Source organism: Coenobita brevimanus, chromosome 80 (assembly GCF_032717465.1).
Source record: "Coenobita brevimanus isolate Jiangsu-jjx chromosome 80, ASM3271746v2, whole genome shotgun sequence".
NCBI lineage: Eukaryota > Metazoa > Arthropoda > Malacostraca > Decapoda > Coenobitidae > Coenobita > Coenobita brevimanus.
Window position 1 is genome coordinate 42,171,542 of NC_137033.1, and position 14,034 is coordinate 42,185,575.

Here is a 14,034-nt window from a genome sequence, read left to right on the forward strand (position 1 = left end):
CACAACTTTTTTACGATTTTTTTTTTCTATGTGTTTAGATTCAGCCACCTCTTCCGACTCATAACAGGGATGCCCCATTTCGGGGATGAGCTACCGACGGGTGACTCATCATAAAACACAAATAAGTAAATTTCTTATACAATCAAAACTCCCTCCAATCTTTGATCAACAGAATTCTTTGCTCATCTGTCACATAAACAATGTGGGCATCAAAATTCCTTGCAGTCCTCTTGCAGCAGCTGTAGGTTACTCAAATTTCTTTTCCATATCAAGGGCTTCATACCGCAAGTCACTTTATATCCCTCATTGTCCCTCAATCATTGCTAAAGGTCTGGTCATAATCCTTTGAGGGGTTCAGCAGATGAGCCCACATCCATATGACCTTGACGTTTAACATTTTGACCTTGCTAACCTATTTAGTACATCTTCCCTTCATTCTGTATTACTGACAAAACGTTGATCGAAATCCGTCAATGATTTTAGGAGATATCATGCCAACACCCATGTGACCTCACTCTTTGGTCCCTTGGGCTTGGTGACGTAATCAGTTCATCACCCCTTCATGGGCCACAAAAGGAGGAACCCATTCACTTGACAATAATTTATTAATGAGGTAAGGTACACTACAAATGACTATATTACGTGAAAAGTGACACAATTACAATTTAAAAAGTCATGAGGTGAAGTCTCCGCCACAAGAGGTGAATTTATTTCAACACATGCTCCAAATGACCACCGTCTCGTCTCAGGCACTCCTGGATCCGGAGAGCGAAGTTGTTTATCACTCTGACGCACTCTTCCTTCTTGATGGCTTTAATCTTGGTGGCGATGGCCTGCATCAGTTCAGCAATGGATTGAGGACGATTCTCGTATACATGGTCCTTCAAGAACCCCCACAGGAAAAAATCTGGGGGGTTCAAATCTTGTGAATGCAGGGCCCACTAGGGTTCGCGACGCCTGCTGATTAGTCGGTCAGAGAATCTCTCGTCCAGCCACTCCATCGTGATGTTTGCTGTATATGGAGTTGTTCCAACCTCCTGGAACCATTGCTCATCCCTGTTCACACCACAGCGAGTTCCAAGTCCCCTCCAGAACTTGTTAAGCACCACAATGTAGCGTTCTTTCGTGACCATGACTTCATTGTTGTCGTCGTCCTCAAACCAGAATGGCCCTATTATGCCATGCTTCGATATGGCTACCCAGCCTGTGCATTTGACTGAGTGCAAGGTCCTCAGAAGCACTTCATGTGGGGACTATTTGCCCCAAAACATATTGTTCCTCCTGTTGACATGGCCGGAAAAGAGAAAGTGGGCCTCATCACTAAACCAAACATTGTCGAGAAAGTCAGGGTCCTCTCTAATCTTCTTGTCGAACCACTGGCACATCACAACACGTTTGCACATGTCAGCTGCTGTGAGTTGATGTTTGATCTGGATTCTGTATGGGTAAAGCTGAAGGTTCTTTAGCAAGATTCCTCGCAAAGTGGAACGGAAAATTCCCAGCTATTGGCTGTGCCTTCGAGTGAACTTCTTCGGGCTCCTTCCAACTGAATCTCTCATGGCATTGACATTTTCTGGAGTTCTCACAGTCACCTTCGCACCATTAGGAGGTCTGACACTCTTGTTAAGGTTGTTTACTGTTCCCTTGGGTTTAAATTTGTTCACCCACCGAATGATTTGGTTCTTCTGGATAGTTGTTGAAGTTAAACTTCCTGCGGTATTTTGCTTGGACCATTTTGTATGATTTTGTCTCTAAATAGGTAGTGACACAGAACGTTTTTTGCTCAGTTGTCCAAGACATTTCTCACTTGATTTCCAATTGTTATTGTCTCCTTAGTCTGAATCTGAAACAGAAGAACAAGATTATAAATTTTCACAGATTTTTCAACCGATACGTGGGTTCCACCTATTGTGGCCCACTCTGTACCACACCATTAACGAAAGTTTGGTCTACGTCTGTCGGGGGGTTAAGGAGATATTGCACTTACACCCATATGACCTTAACCTTTGACCCCCTTGACACTGCTGACCTCATCATTTCATTGCCCTTTCATAGCCTACTCTACACTGACAACAGTTTGGTCGAAATCTTTTGAGGGGTTCTGGAGCTACGAGCCAACACCCACATGACCTTGACGTTTTCCCCCTTGACCTTCGTGACCTTATCAGTTCAGTGTCCCTTAATACTGTATCACACACACAAGAAAACTGGTCGAAATTCATATATGGATTAGAAGATATTGCACCCACACCCATATGACCTTGAACATTGTCCCCTTGACTTGTTGACCTAGTCTGTTCATTATCCCTTCTTACTCTGTCACTGACAGTAGTTTGTTGGAAATCCGTCAATGGATTCAGGAGATATTGCACCTACAATAGTTTTATAGACACACACACCAACAGGGCTAAACTAAGTCGACCCCATATGATCTCGACCTATGACTCCTTGATAGTGCTGACCTAATCATTTCATCCTCCCTTCCTATTACACCATTGACGAAAGCTTGGTCGAAATCCGTTGGGAGGTTTAGGAGATATCATGCCCACTGGGATAAACTAAGGTATCCCCATATGACCTTGACCTTTGACCCATTGACCTTGCTGACAAAAGTTGAGTGGGAATCCATCTGTGGATCCAGGAGATATCACACTGAGAAGAGTGTTACAGATGGTTGCCCACAAGGAAAAACAAAGTCGACCACATTTTACCTTGATCATTCATTGCTTGACTTTGCTGGCCTAGGCAGTTCATCATCCTTTCATCCTATATCAGTGAGAACAGTTTGATTGAAATTCTTCATGGGGTTCAGGAGATATTGTGCCCACAAAGATAAACTAAGTTGATCCCATATAACCTTGATCTCTGAACCCTTGACTTAGCTGACCTAATCAGCTCGTCATCTCCTCATACTGCAGGACTGACAAGAGTTTGGTGTAGGCTAATCCGTCCATCGATTTAGGAGATATTTCGCCCACAAAATTGTTATAGACACATTCATGCACCCTAGCACACACACTACCATGCATGCACGGATGGACAAACCAATCATTTAATGCCTCCTGCACCATTGGTGGGCTGAGGGATAATGAACGTACAGCGATATGGAAGCATTAAATACAATTCAGATATAAATATAAGTTAAGCTCGTTCATCACCAAAGTTTGACATGCCTCTGTTTGCTTCTCCTGAGAGTCCATCCTTCACTCAGTCAATAAATCCCTGAACTGTTTTACAAAGATCCTGTTCCCCTACAAGCAAGCAACACCTGATCATCTATGAGCATGCAAAATCGCATCATCTTTATACGTCTTTTTCAATTTTTCCATCCACTACTTTCCATCACCAGCTTCTGTCTCATCTCCACACCTCTTCCTTAGGTGTGTCATAACCCCATTCATATATACACTGAGCGAGGGTAGGGGGTGTTTTCAAGAATACTCCCCCAGTATCCCTGCTTGTCGTATAAGGCGACTAAAAGGGTTGGCGGAGGGTTAGTGCCCCTCCCCGGAAAACAACTAACTAGAGAGACGAACAAGAAGCCTCGGACAAGGACTGACCAAAAGATGACGGCCAAGGACCGGACAAAGGACATGGTAATTGCAACATGGAATGTAAGAGGTGCAAATGATGAGGTGAAAGAAAGAGAGAGATTGTCCAGGTGCTTGAGGGTGCGAAAGTTGATGTATGTGGAGTATCCAACTATCTATCTATTGCCAGACGCCTCAATCCCGTTCGGGGTGGCCACAAACAAATCGCCTCCACGTCGCCCTGTCCCCCGCCATTTCACTGCCCTGCTCCCAACTCACACCCCCCTCTCTCATATACCTCTCCACCCCATCCCTCCATCTCGTCCTCAGCCTCCCCCTCCCTCTTCCCCCCTCCACCTCACTCATATAAATATGTGAAGTAACTAAAACTAAATGGAAAGGTGAGAGTGTGAGAGAATGGGAGTATGGATGGAGTATATGTGCAGGAGTAGATGAGAATGAGAGGGCAAAAGAAGGAGTGTGTATAGTTGTGAGTAACAGATGGAAGAAGAAAATAAGAGAGTATGGATCAGTTGGGTCAAGGATTGTGTGGGTAAGATTGAAAGTTGGAATACAAAATGTGGGCGATTGTGTGCGTGTATGTGCCAACGCAAGATCGTGCAAGCAGAGTGAGAGAAGAGTTCTGGATAAATGTGGAAGTGTGCATGGAAAAGTTTGGAAGGAATGAGAGAGTCTTTTTGATTGGAGTTATGAATGTAAAGTAGGGATTGTGAAGGTGGATGGAATAGTTGGTGAGTGGGGTGTGCCTGCTGAGACAGATGAGAATGGCGGTGCGTTAGTGGACATATGTGCCGGGAGGGGGCTGGTGATAGCCAATACCCTCTTCAGGCATGAAATGATCCACAGGTATACATGGCAAGTGATGAGAAGGGTGGGTGGTGAACTGAATGAAAGGAAGGCAATGATTGATTATGTGTGTATGGATGAAAGGATTCGAAGATGTGTAATGGATGCAAGAGCTTATAGAGGTTGGAGGAGTGGACTTTCTGACCACTACTTGGTGGCGGCCAGAATCAAGGTCTAAGTAAAATGAAGAAATAGAAGAAGGGAAGCACAACAGGACAGACTAGATGTAAGGAGAGTGGAAAGGTTACAAGAGGATGAGAAAAAGGCAGACTATCAGACAGAAGTGGAGGAATGATTGGGTAAATATGAACTGGAACAGATGAGGGACATGGAAGGTGTGTGCAAGATATTCACAGACGAAATATGTGCAGCATGTGAGGTGGTGTGTGGGGTGAAGAGAAGACAAAAGTGGGTGCAAGGAACAGCGTGATGGAATGAAGAGATGAAACAGGCTGTGGCACAAAATAAGAAAGCATATAATGAATGGATGAGAAATAGGGGCATGGAAGAAGGTAGAAAGAGTTATATGTAGAAAGGAAGAGAGAGGTGAAAAGATTAGTAAGAGAGAGTAAGAAGAGAGTGGATGAGGATTTTGGAAGGAATTTGAGTGTCAAGTGGAGGGAATGTAAGAAAATATTCTGGAAAGAGGTAAAGAGTGTCAGACAGGGTGGCAGTGAAGTTAGCAGGGGAGTGAAAGATAAAAATGGTAGATTACTAGTTGGGAACCGAGAAAAAGTGAGCAGATGGAGAGAACACTTCAGTAAATTGTTGAGCATAGAGAATGAAAGTAATGCGAGCATAAGTGGCTGGGGAATGGCTGGGAGAAGGAGAGAGGTGAGAAAACAGGAAGAAATCAGTAGGATGGAAGTTGTGGAAACACTGAAGAAAGTCAAAAAGAAGGAAGCCCCAGGAATTGATGGAGTGTGTGGTGAAATGCTGAAGCCTGAGGGAGAGATACTAGTAGAATGGATGTGGAAGAAGTGCAGATTGGCCTGGGAGGAAGGTAAAGTCCCGGAGAACTGGAAGTCGGGTGTAATTATTCCCTAGTACAAAGGGAAAAGGGAAAGTGTGTGGTAATCAAAGCGGTACTTGTCTTCTTAGTGTAATAGGAAAAGTATACGGTAGGATACTGTTTGACAGAGTTAGGGAAATAACAGAGGAATTAGTTGGAGAAGAACAGGGAGGCTTTACGAAGGGAAGAGGTTGTGTAGATCAGATATTCATTCTTAGATCTTTAGTGGAAAGTTTCTAGAGAAGGGAAAGAATTTGTATGCGGCCTTCATGATTTTGGAGAAAGCATATGACAGGGTGGATAGACAAGGATTGTGGAAAGTATTAAGAATATATGGAGTAGATGGGAAGCTGTTGAATGCTGTGAAGAGTATGTATGAGGGTGCTAAGGCTGCAGTGTGTGTGGATAATGAACGAAGTGAGTTTTTCTCTTTGAAGGTTGGTTTGAAACAGGGAAGTGTCATGTCTCCATGGTTGTTCAATCTGTATATGGATGGGGTTATAAATTTGATACAAGGTAAGGCAGTGGATGCTGCAGTGGCCCTAATGAGAGAGGGTGATGTTTGGAAACACCCTGTACTGTTGTTTGCAGATGATACTGTGTTGTTAAATGAAGACGAAGAGGAGCTACAGGGCTTGGTGGATGAGTTTGGGAGAGTGTGTAAGAAACGGAATTTAAATGTGAATGTAGGGAAGAGTAAAGTGATGGTCTTCGAGAAAGGTGAAGTCAGTGAATGTACAGTGAGGCTGGATGATGAGGAAATGGAAAATGTGAGTACGTTTAAGTACTTGAGTAGTGTGATGAGCAAGGATGGAAGTTTGGAGGGTGAAGTGCTTGAAAGGGTACAGCAAAGAAGAAATGTTGCTGGTTCCTTGAAGGAAGTGATAAGAAACAGGTAAGTGAGCATGGAAGTGAAAAAGTTATTACATGACAGTATTGTGATACCAACTCTGACGTATGGAAGTGAAGCTCGGACGTTGTTAGAGGGACACAAGTCAAAAGTGAGAGCAGTGGAAATGAGTTATTTGAGAGGAGCCTGTGGAGTCACATGGAGAGAGAGGCTGACAAATGATGATATAAAGGAGCTTTGTGATGTGGATATGGATGTGATAGGAAGCATTGGGAGGAATACACTGAGTTGGTTTGGCTATGTGGAGAGGATGGAGGGTGAAAGACTCACGAAGAAAGTGTATGTGAGTGAGGTGGAGGGGGGGAGAGGGAAGGGGAGGCCAAGGATGAGACGGAGGGATGGGGTGGAGAGGTATATGAGAGAGGAGGGTGTGAGTTGGGAGCAGGGCAATGAAATGGCGAGGGACAGGGCGACGTGGAGGCGATTTGTTTGTGGCCACCTCGAACGGAATTGAGACGTCTGGCAATAGATAGATAGATAGACTGCTGGAACATTACGTACCCTTTTTTGGTGGGGTTACTCACTTGTACATCCATATATCCTTGCACGTGTTTCACTCGCTTGATAAAAGCTCTTAAAAACATTCACCAGCTTTCCATCCATACATGACACTGTACATAATCCATATATGTTTATACGTTCATATGCCTTGTTTGCAGATTCATTAATGCCATAAATGTCTCACACGCCTCCTCACATACTTTCTTCCCTTTCTACTTTATTACTATTGTTGATGCCTATACTTCCTGCTGATTTTGATATTACACTTCATCAAACTGAGGATGTCTTTTAACACTTGTCTTACATTTTCATCATTCTTGTTCCATACACCTTGCTCACATTGCCCAACAGACCTATTCTGCTCTAATATTTGCTCTCACTTCAGTCGACGTCACTTTCTACCACGTACTTTTTATGATGTATTTGCTGCTTCATTCATACCATCACCACACAGTATCATTCAGCCTAGGAAAGATGTCTAGCACTGAAAAAACTGATCGCAGCTATTTCTAACACCTTGAGTTTAAAATGTTCTCTGAATTATAATGCAATCGTAAAAAAAAAAAAAAGTGCGCCAGCGTATCGCACGGGTTAAATAAGGAGTTAATCACAGCATTCTGCCAATTCACTGTTACAACTTGACTCATCCTGACAATGTACTTATGTCCCAAAATGCCGGGTATATGTGAGCAACATTAGGTTATGTTATTCTTCTTCGTATTTAAAACGTCGATATAAACCTACACTCCAAACTAGTCATTCAGTATCACCCATATTTACAGGGTATAGTCTCACTCCTCCCCACTCCTTGTCACACTTTCATTTCATTCCACCCATGTCTTTGTCCTTTTTGCTTGTATCTTGACATCATTTACACTTTCAATCTTGAATAAAATTTTTAAGATAAACCTCCGTTTCTCTCAAATCACTGATCTTACATCACTAATCTTTTTGCACCCATTTTCACTGGGCACGTATTCCTTTAGAAACCCTACCGTCCACCGAAATTCCTGTCGATTCAGATGACCCCACTGGCAACCACTCATATATTTTCCTCGTCTCCGTTTTGATGGTTTAATGGGAGACATTGGTCACGCTGTCGAAGGACGCATTTGTTGGCATTTCTTCCTCAAAACACATAATTATAGTCTGTTCACTATGACATTACTTTTGGACATACCAGTCCACATCCTTGGCTTTCTCTTTCTTCATATATTTTCACAACTCTGTTCACTTATACCACTGACAAACTGTTGGGCGTCAGAATTATTTATTATCGCTGTGCTCCTTCATTTCTCTCTCATCATTTTCTCTAAAATGTCCTTCCATCTGCCCCATTTTCACTATAATTAGTTGTCATTCCTCCTTAGGCCTCCCCTGTACTTACCGTAATCACTTTTTCCTTGTACATATTCATTCATCAATTTTCGCTTTTTTTTTTTTTTAACTAGTTTTTTTTTTTCCAAATTAATTTCATATTTTGTGGTAAGTGGGGGCGCCCATCATCCACCCACTTAGTGTAGTGGTACCCTGTTTTTAGGGTAGCTCTACATCGAGTGGCAAGCCAAATGATTTCTGTAAACCAGGAAATTATTACAACGCTGGGTGGTAACCTTATAACCAACCGACACGTGTCCCTATGTGACAGCAAGTGGGTGGGCGGAGGGTTAGTGCCCCTCCCCGGAAAACAACTACCTAAAAATACGAACAAGAAGCCTCGGACCTGGTCTGACCAAAAGATGACGACTAAGGACCATACAAAAGACATGATACAGATGACGACCTGGAATGTAAGGGGTGCAAATGATGAGGTGAAAGAGAGAGAGGTTGTCAAGGTGCTTGAGGGTGCGAAAGTGGATGTATGTGGATTAACTGAAACTAAATGGAAAGGTGAGAGTGTGAGAGAAAGGGAGTATGGTTGGGGTATATGTGCAGGGGTAGGTGAGAATCAGAGGGCAAAAGAAGGAGTGTGTATTGTTGTGAGTAACAGATGGAAGGAAAATATAAGAGAATATGGATCAGTTGGTTCAAGGATTGTGTGGGTAAGACTGAAAGTTGGACTATAAATGTGGGCGATTGTGTGCGTGTATGTGCCAAAGCAAGATCGTGCAAGCAGTGTGACAGAAGAGTTCTGGACAAATGGGGATGCGTGCATGGAAAAGTTTGAAAGGAATGAGAGAGTGTTTTTGAATGGTGATATGAATAATAAAGTAGGGAAAGTGAAGGTGGATGGATTAGTTGGTGAGTGGGGTGTGCCTGCCGAGATAGATGAGAATGGCAGTGCTTTAGTGGACATTTGTGCCAGGAGGGGGTTGGTGATAGCCAATACCCTCTTCAGGCACAAGATGATCCACAGGTATACATGGCGAATGATGAGAAGGCTGGATGGTGAACTGAATGAAAGGAAGGCAATGATTGATTATGTGTGTATGGATGAAAGGATGCGAAGATGTGTAATGGATGCAAGAGCATATAGAGGCTGGGGGAATGAACATTCTGACCACCACTAGGTAGTGGTCAGAATCAAGGTCCAAGTAAAATGAAGAGATAGAAGAAGGGAAGCACCGGAGGACGGAGTAGATGTAAGGAGAGTGGAAAGGTTACAAGAGGATGAGAAAAAAGGAGACTATAAGACAGAAGTGGAGGAATGATTGGGTAAACATGAATTGGAACAGATGGGGGACATGGAAGATGCGTGCAAGATATTTACGGACGAAATATGTGCAGCATGTGAGGTGGTGTGTGGGGTGAAGAGAAGACGAAAGGGGGCGCAAAGAACAGCATGGTGGAATAAAGAGATGAAACAGGCTGTGACACAAAAAAGAAAGCATATAATGAATGGATGAGAAATAGGGGCATGGAAGAAGGTGAGAGACGGTAGAGAGAGTTATATGTAGAAAGGAAGAGAGAGGTGAAAAGATTAGTAAGAGAGAGTAAGAAGAGAGTGGATGAGGACTTTGGAAGGAATTTGAGTTTCAAGTGGAGCGAATGTAAGAAAATGTTCTGGAAAGAGGTAAAGAGTGTCAGACAGGGTAGCAGTGAAGTTAGTAGGGGAGTGAAAGATAAAATGGTAGATTACTAGTTGAGAACCGAGAAAAAGTGAGCAGATGAAGAGAACACATCAATAAATTGTAGAGCATAGAGAATGAAAGTAATGCAAGTATGAGTGGTTGGGGAATAGCTGGGAGAAGGAGGGAGGTGAGAAGACAGGAAGAAATCAGTAGGATGGAAGTTATGGAAGCACTGAAGAAAGTCAAAAAGGGGAAAGCCCCAGGAATTGATGGAGTGTGTGGTGAAATGCTGAAGTCTGGGGGAGAGATAGTAGTAGAATGGATGTGGAAGAAGTGCAGATTGGACTGGGAGGAAGGTAAAGTCCCGGAGGACTAGAAGTCAGGTGTAATTATTCCCTAGTACAAAGGGAAAGGGGAAAAAGAAGTGTGTGGTAATCATAGGGGCAATTGTCTTCTTAGTGTAATAGGAAAAGTAAACGGTAGGATACTTATTGAAGGAGTTAGGAAAATAACAGAGGAATTAGTTCGAGAAGAACAGGGAGGCATTAAAAAGGGAAGAGGTCGTGAAGAACAGATATTCATTCTTAGATCTTTAGTGGAAACGTGTCTAGAGAAGGGAAAGAATTTGTACGCGGCCTTCATGAATTTGGAGAAAGCATATGACAGGGTGGATAGACAAGGATTGTGGAAAGTATTAAGAATATATGGAGTAGATGGGAAGTTGTTGATTGCTGTGAAGAGTATGTATGAGGGTGTTAAGGCTGCAGTGTGTGTGGATAGTGAACCAAGTGAGTTTTTCTCTTTGAAGGTTGGGTTGAAACAGGGAAGTATCATGTCTCCATGGTTGTTCAATCTGTTTATGGATGGGGTTATAAAAGAGATACTAGGTAGGGCAGTGGATGCTGCAGTGGCCCTAATGAGAGAGGGCGGTGTTTGGAAACTCTCTGTACTGTTGTTTGCAGATGATACTGTGTTGTTAAATGAAGACGAAGAGGAGCTACAGGGCTTGGTGGATGAGTCTGGGAGAGTCTGTAAGAAACGGAATTTAAATGTGAATGTAGGGAAGAGTAAAGTGATGGTCTTCGAGAGAGGTGAAGTCAGTGAATGTACAGTGAGGCTGGATGATGAGGAAATGGAAAATGTGAGTACGTTTAAGTACTTGGGTAGTGTGATGAGTAAGGATGGAAGTTTGGAGGGTGAAGTGCTTGAAAGGGTACAACAAGGAAGAATGGTTGCTGGTTCCTTGAAGGCAGTGGTAAGAAACAGGGAAGTGAGCATGGAAGTGAAAAAGTTATTACATGACAGTATTGTGATACCAACTCTGACGTATGGAAGTGAAGCTCGGACGTTGTTGGAGGGACACAAGTCAAGAGTGAGAGCAGTGGAAATGAGTTATCTGAGAGAAGCCTGTGGAGTCACATGGAGAGACAGGCTGACAAATGAGGATATAAAGGAGCTTTTTTGGTGTGGATGTGGATGTGATAGGAAGCATTAGGAGAAACACACTGAGTGGTTTGGCCATGTGGAGAGGATGGAGAGTGAGAGACTGACGAGGAGAGTGTATGTGAGTTAGGTGGAGGGGGAGAGCGGGAGGGGAAGGCCAAGGATGAGATGGAGGGATGGAGTGGAGAGGTATATGTGAGAGGGGGGTGAGAACTGGGAGCTGGGCGGTGAAATGGCGGGGGACAGGGTTACGTGGAGGCGATTTGTTTGTGGCTACCCCGTATAATGGATTAAAGCGTCTGGCAATAGATAGATAGATAGTTTCATATTTTTAGACAAATCTGAATATATTTTATTCCTGGTTCTCCGTTTAGTTTCTTTCTTGCTTTGCTTAGCTATGATCTTCACACATTTTTTTTATATCTGTAAATATACTCTTTCATCTGAATTCCTCCCATGCATTTATATCACATAGTTCTCAGTTTTTATTAAACCATTTTTTTAGGAACACACAACATATTTTAAACTCTTCTGTTCCCATTTTATTTGACCCTGTTTCCTCTTCATTCTTTGGCTTATGTTTATCAGTCACGTTTTTTTTTTTTTTTTCCGTTTCTTCCTATAGCACCTCATTCTGGAGTTTGGCATTCTGATGTATGGTCAAAACACACTTCTATGCTCTTCTGTCTGACTCACCGACATGTTGTAAAAATACGCCTGCTAATAACACCACACCTTTTGTGAATGAGCCAATCCTAGGACGTCTTTCTTTACCTAGACATAGCTTAACACACGCTTGTCCACGAGAGAGAGAGAGAGAGAGAGAGAGAGAGAGAGAGAGAGAGAGAGAGAGAGCAAGAAAACAAAATAAATGGTCACAGAGATGGAGAATAAAGTCTATATTGTAAAAGGTGAACCAGAATAGAAATAAATAAGGGTAATGGATTTATATCATCATCATCCGGACCTCCTTTCGTACCCCAGGGCAGGGCGAGGATTAGCAAGTCCAGACAGCCCAAGTTTGCCAAGTCCAATGGGCCACGTTTCCATTCACTCATCATTCAAGCCCCTGGAATCATAGCTCTATCTGATACGCCAAAAATTTTACCACATTATGTAGCTTCACATAAACGTATCCATCCATCCATCCATCCATCATCCAGTCCTACATTGCCCCATGAGAAACGTAGGAGCCCGGGGCTAGGCAGTTGGTCCCGACATTTAAGAAGACAGTTACCAGCCTCACTCATCCCTGAGTGGCATTACATGAGCAATCAACCCCAACCACCCTTGGATATAAACCTTCACCGGCTCAATCCGATTGGAGCGCAATAATTACCCACTAAACCACCAGGCACCAAAATTTGGTTATATGGTTACCACCCAGCGTAGTAAATGGTTTCCTGGTGCACAGGAAACCATTTGGCTTGTCACTCAGTGTAGAGTCACCCACAGGCTGAAGGAAGTGGAAAGAATGAAGGAAAGAAAGACAGAAGAGTGAGTGTAAAGTCACCCGTAGGCAGAAGGACAAGGAAAGAATGAAGGAAAGAAAGACAGAAGTGAATGGAAGAAAAGAAGGATGGAGAGGAAAGGGCAGACACCTGAGAGCTGCATTACATCGAGTAAATCCGGACGCTGTCTCGTTAAAAAAGGGTGCCAAATCCCTATCCATGCACTTCTCACAACATTCATCCAACCAGCTCGATCTCATGTCTTACCGATTTCCTTACCTCTCTTCTTCACACATTCATCCCCATGTTTTTCCACCTTCTCCTTGCCCTGCCACGCCACCTTCCTCCTTCAAATTCGCTCAGATAGCCTGTACTTTTTTCAGCACTCTGTTATTATCCATTCTCTCCACATGACCATACTGCCTTAGTACATTCTCTTCGATTCTGTGTCCACAGACTTCCTCACTCCACATCTTTCACGGATCACATTATTTCGTATCCTATCCACTCTGTACTCCACATACGTTCCTTAGCAGTCCCATCTCCACTGCTGTTACTCTTGATTTTTTATTTTCATGCCACACCATAGTCTCACATCCATATGTTTTCCATATTATAATTTAACTCTTACTTATGTTATGTACGGGTTTAAATACCAGGACCATACAGAATGATACTTAACTAGAAGCCATTTGACGATGGGATCTCGCCACCCGCTTCGCCAGATAGTTTTTCCTCGGCACATGACTTTTCACCTCCATTTTTGGTTTGACGGAAATACTGGATGTAAAACACACACAAACAAAGCCAGCCAACCAACCTCACATTTGAAAACATAACCTATCCGCTCGGTTCGCAAGGCAAGGTGGTAAGCTAGCAGGGTGATAATGTTTTCCACCCACGTTGCGAAGCGAGAGGAGTGCTAATGTTTTGAGTTGAGGTTGGCTGGCTGGCTTTGTTTGTGTGTGGTAAACAAGATATCTCATGAACGGCTTGAGCTATCAACATGAAACTTTCACAGTATCAAGAAATGGCCAAAATCTTGGACGAATTCGAAAATGGGCTCTCGGAGTCAAGGTCACCAAAATGGTTGCCAAAGGTCAACTAGTTGATCTTTGGTGACCTTAACCTTGACCCCGAGTGCTCATTTTTTAACTCGTGCAAGATTTTGGTCATATCTTGATCTCCGGAAAGTTTCATGTTGATAGCTTAAGCCATTCATGAGATATCTTTGTTACCCGCACACAAACAAAACCAGGCAGCCAACCTCACAACTGAAGTGAAACATTACCACTCCGCTCACATACCA